This window comes from Cucumis melo, unplaced genomic scaffold, assembly GCF_025177605.1.
Source record: "Cucumis melo cultivar AY unplaced genomic scaffold, USDA_Cmelo_AY_1.0 utg000316l, whole genome shotgun sequence".
Lineage (NCBI taxonomy): Eukaryota > Viridiplantae > Streptophyta > Magnoliopsida > Cucurbitales > Cucurbitaceae > Cucumis > Cucumis melo.
Window position 1 is genome coordinate 17501 of NW_026123908.1, and position 5762 is coordinate 23262.

The following is a 5762-nucleotide window of genomic DNA, read 5'->3' on the forward strand; positions in this document are numbered from 1 at the left end:
ACAAAAGAATTATAAATGAATAAAAAACAAATGGAAATAACAATTTGAGTTGAATAACTATATTTAACTAGATAAAGTTAACAAAATAGAATAAGAGAAAATATTCTAATAATAATAAATTCTATTAAAATAATAGAAAAGAATTAAAAAAAACTACGTACTTAGATTGGCACTATAGAGATAATCAACATAGATAGACATAAAAGATGTAGGCGAAAGAAGAAATTAAGGAAGAAGTAGAAAAAAATATATCGGGTTTGTGGATTGAATAAACCCGATATATTTTTTTTCTATTCATCTTAGATCAATTTATATCAATAAAATAAAAATCGATTTTTTCATTAGCGAAGACGCAATTTTAAGGTAATAAGTGTATAGTATGAATAGAACAAGAGAGAGGGGGAAATACTAAAGAAAAGGTTAGTCAAAGCTATATACAAGTTAAGTTATCACACCCTCGTTTTTTTATTTCATTAATAAAAATGGAATTTCGGTTATTGATTAAGGTGAAGTTCCGTAAAAACACCTGCCTTCTTTAAAATATCATGAACAGTTCCTGTAGGTTGAGCACCCTTTTCAAGGAAATATAGAATAGCAGGAACATTTAAATAGGTTTGATTCTTTATCGGATCATAAAAACCCACTTTACGAAGATCTCTTCCTTCTCTTCGGCATCGAACATCAATTGCAATGATTCGATAAACGGCTCATTGGGATAGATGTAAATTTTAAGTACCCCCCCCAGAACCGTATAAGAAGTTTTCTCCTCGTACGGCTCGAGGAAATTCAAAGTTATGTATAGAATTCTAATTAATGTCAAATAGATCTATAGATTATTAAATCAATTAGACTATGATTTAAAAATTTTTTTCTTATTCTTTTGTTTTTCTTTTGAAAAAAAAAACTCATTCTTATCCCCATAACTCAAGTTGGATAACTCTCACGCAAAGGAAAAAAAACCCTTAAGCTTAAGCATTTCATTTATTGAGCGGTCTCTAACCTCTTTATTTTTGCCTGTCTCCGTTAGAATCTATTTCGATTCTTCATTCTGATCTAGTTTAGTTATTGAGACAATTGAAAAAGATTTTTACTTGTTCCGGGATCCTTTATCCTTTCCTTGAATCATTGGGTTTAGACATTACTTCGGTGATCTTTAATCGTTTCAAAATGGTAGCAACATACCATTTTTTTTGATTTCCTTTTTATCAAAGAATCATATAAATAATGGATTCTCGTGTGATACACTTTTAATCCAATTTGATGTTTGAATTTGAAACTTGTTCGAATTGGATCCTTTCGATTTGTATACCGAACCTATACTTACGAAGTAGTTTTAACTTATTGATTGACACTAACCCTAGATCTCTGCCCTTGATAAATGAATCAATACTTTCTACTCGAGCTCCATCATGTACTATTTACATCAAAAACCCTAAAAAAAAAAAAGAGCTCGAGTGCAACCGAACAAACTATGTCGAGTCAAGAGCATCTTCATTCCTATATAATATAAAATGGTGGGTGTAAGAATCCACAGTGGATCATGTCCTTCAAGTCGCACGTTGCTTTCTACCACATCGTTTTAAACGAAGTTTTACCATAACCTCTAATTTCTTGGAACTGGTATGTAATTGATTCATTTATGGAATCATGTATAGTCATTGGGTTAGTTGGTCCATAGTAATCTATACTCTTATGACATGGGTAGTTTTTGAAAAAGTCTTAGCAATACTTCAATTTATTGAAACCCATATTTTATTGTATATATTGTATCAATAACATTTTTTTGTATGAGTGCAATATTTATTTCTCTATATATAGATATTTTCTAGATAGAGAGAGATTTTTTGAAATTTCTATAAAATCAATTAAGAAATAATTAATTACGAATAATTAAGAATCTCCATTTTTCAATTTCTTCATAGAATGGATTCACGAGTTTAACACTTCTTCGAGTACCAAGGACTCATAAGAAATAATTAAAAAGATTTACTTGATTGAAAATTTACTACCTAAATATTATATTATAATATTATTTGAATAAATTTTTGTAAAGGATTTATTACATTTGATTATGATAAATAAATGTATATTCGGGATTAACCCATCAATTAGATAGATCTAAAATAAAAAAAAAAAAAAGAAATAAAACGATAAAAATAGATAATAACAATACATACATATCAGCATTTTCTGCCTAGTTTATTTAACTTAAGAGACTCAATAATCTTTCCTTAAAATAAAGTGAAAAAGATGTATGAATTGTTACTTGGATTTACAATTATTCATTACAGACAAACATACGAAAAAATGAGGTGAAAAGAAATACATAATATGTTACATATGTAACTTGATTCTTTGTTAATCAGATTCGGGCAGATATTCAAATTGATATCTTCCGTTATGGATTAACTCCTATCTACCCCCAATTAGATCGAGTAGATGCATCATAAATAAAAAAAGGATCCTACGGGGGACTGGACTAGTTTCGGAGGTGCTAGACTATCTTGTATAAGGCGAAAGTCAAACAGATCTAGAGTAAACGATTGTTCCTACCTATTTTTTTTTATTTGACTCTAAAATTTAGTACCCTAAACCCTAAATAGGTCTTAAGTTTCTTAAGACCATTAATTCAATTCCATTAGTGCCAAAAACACAAGACCTTCGTGTTTATAATTCAGAAATCCACAGAAAAAAAATACTCGGGTTTCACAAACCATTTAAGAGATAGAGAATAATAGAGGCTTTCGCATTTCTGAAATGCATCATTATAAGAAAATAATAAAGAACAATCACATTCGATCTATATTTAGACTCTTAAGCATAAGGTTGTTTAAAACGGCAATCTATAGTCTGATATCGAATATTTTTCCATATATCTTATAATATACTATTATTATATATAATAATAATACGCATACTCTGGGACGGAAGGATTCGAACCTCCGAATAGCGGGACCAAAACCCGTTGCCTTACCACTTGGCCACGCCCCATTTATATTCAACACTAATAAACACTAATATTGGTAGTGCTTAGTCGTCAATTCCAGTACAAATATTTATAGAATAAATTAGATTGTTGCTCAGATTTTGATACGTTTATAGATCCAATTAAACTCAATTTATTGATCATTACATATAATTCCATTAAGATATTGTATGAAAGTAGGATTTCTTCTATTCTCGTTTTATTTGAGAATTGAAGGATTTTTGATTGGCTGAGTTCAAATCAAAGAAAGGTTTTTTGACCTACTTTATGTTATTAATTTTTCCCTTATCCCTTATATCATAGCAATAATAGGGGATTAATAACTCAATCAAATCAAAAGAAATACAATTATCTTCAAGAACAAAGAAAAAAAAATTGTTATGCTTAATATCTTAAGTTTCATCGGTATCTGTCTTAATTCTTTCCTTTATTCAAGTAGTTTTTTCGTCGCCAAATTGCCCGAGGCCTACGCTTTTTTGAATCCAATAGTAGATGTTATGCCAGTAATACCTCTATTCTTTTTTCTATTAGCTTTTGTTTGGCAAGCTGCTGTAAGCTTTCGATAATATTTTTAATACTGTCCGAGACAGATTTACTAGAAAAAAAAAAAAAAAAGATTCTAACTAGTTATAAGATCAGATAAGTTGTACATACAGTCTGAAGCTTTAAGTTGAATCCAATATTGAAATTATTCTATAGCTATGATAAATCTGGATCACTCTCATTTTCTTATTCTTACTTTTTTCCTTTGAACGACCCTCTTCGAGTCCCCCACAATATAGAATTGTGGGTATGAAATCCAATTTTGAGTAATCAAGGACTCAACTCTTAAAATTTTTTCCTATTTATAGAAATAACTTCACTGCATTTCTTGGTGTCAAACCAGATTAAAATAGAGAATCTATTCTCTTAAAAAAAAAAATGATCTTGGAGATTGTGTAATGCTTACTCTCAAACTATTTGTTTATACAGTAGTAATATTCTTTGTTTCTCTCTTCATTTTCGGATTCCTATCTAATGACCCGGGACGTAATCCGGGGCGTGAAGAATAACAAAATCAGATTTTTTTTCCTTGCTTGATTTTGAAATGTTCTTAACATTTTATCTATTCCACATCTTTCCTCAACTATAAAAAAATACCAAGTAATTGACAGAAACGGAAAGAGAGGGATTCGAACCCTCGGTACAAAAAAATCGTACAACGGATTAGCAATCCGACGCTTTAGTCCACTCAGCCATCTCTCCCCAAATTGAAAAAGGATAATTACTATGATACATTGTATAAAAAATAGAAAATAAAGGCTTGAAAAAAGCCCTTCTTTATCTCTCTTTATTATCTTTATCTACCCCTTTATAGATATATAATTTCATTATATTGATATAGATAATTATCTAGATATATCGATGGATATCTATCAAATCGATAAAAACTTTTTTTTTATTAGGAATTCCATTTAGATAAATTAGATTTCATTAGATAAGGGCTCAAAAGAAGAGATATCTTCAATCCTAATATATAAATAATACCAATATATTAAAGATTCATAAAAATATTTATAAATAAAAAGAAAGTACCTTTTTTAGTTTATTTCATCCGAAAAGCCCTTTTCTTTTTATTTTTAGTTCCACGGCCTGGCCTGGTCAGTACCTAGCCGGGCTTTTTTTGTTCCAATAAATCGTAGATCAAATTATTTATTTGATTTGAAAATGTTTTTGAAAAAAAAAAAAATAGAAACAACAAGAATCCTAAGAAGATTTATTATTTCAATTCCTATGATACAGAAAAAGATGATATAGAATCAAGGTTCGATTTCTTATTATTATTTTTTAGTACTTTACTAGAATAAAAAACTTGTTAATTAGTTAATTAAAACGAGTCCTCTTTTCCTAATCTCATTAGTGGCCCTGATGAAAATACGTCAACGCTCAAATTTTCATGATTATTTTCTGATCCGATCTTTTTATTACTTATTAATACGACTTATTTTCGTCTTCGACAAAAGGTCCATTTATATACAATAATTGCATTGTAGCGGATATAGTTTAGTGGTAAAAGTGCGATTCGTTCTATTAATCCCTTAATAGTTAAGGGATCCTTCGGGTTGATTAATATTCCGATCAAAAACTTTATTTCTTAAAAGGATTTAATCCTTTACCTCTCGATGAAAGATTCGAGGAAAAATAAAAATTCTCGTGATTTGTATCCAAAAATATGTTCTAAATTGAAAAAATTGGATCATGAAATTACGAAACATAATTTTATTGAATTGGATCAATACTTCCAATTGAAGGAATAAGGGATCCATGGATAAAGGTGGAATTTTTTCTAATCGTAACTAAATCTTCAATTTTTTCTTTGTATAAGGGAGATTGAAGCAAAACAAAATAGCTATTAAACAATGTCTTTGGTTTACTAGAGACGTCGACATCGTTTTTTTTAGCTCGGCGGAAACAAAATACTTTTCCTAAGGATTATATTAAATAGAAATAGGGAACGAAATAAATAACTGGAAAGATTGTTATAATCTCCTCTTGTATAGGGATCATCTATAAAGCGGGTCCTTTTGAATGCATTCAGACGGAAAGGCTGACATAGATGTTATGGATGGTATTTTTTTTTTGTTTACATCTTATAAATTTAGGAATTTATCCATCTTCCATAAAGGAGCCGAATGAAACCAAAGTTTCACGTTCGGTTTTGAATTAGAGACGTTCAGTTCAAAATGATGAATCAACGTCGACTATAACCCCTAGCCTTCCAAGCTAACGATGCGGG

At 29.5% G+C, this 5762-nt stretch overlaps 1 non-coding gene across 1 annotated transcript; it reads right to left on the reverse strand.

Annotated features, from left to right (window-relative positions):
* Positions 1–4143: 4143 nt before the first annotated feature.
* TRNAS-GCU (transfer RNA serine (anticodon GCU)) lies at positions 4144–4231 on the reverse strand. The gene has a single exon. It is a non-coding gene; the product is annotated as a tRNA-Ser (tRNA).
* Positions 4232–5762: the final 1531 nt, after the last annotated feature.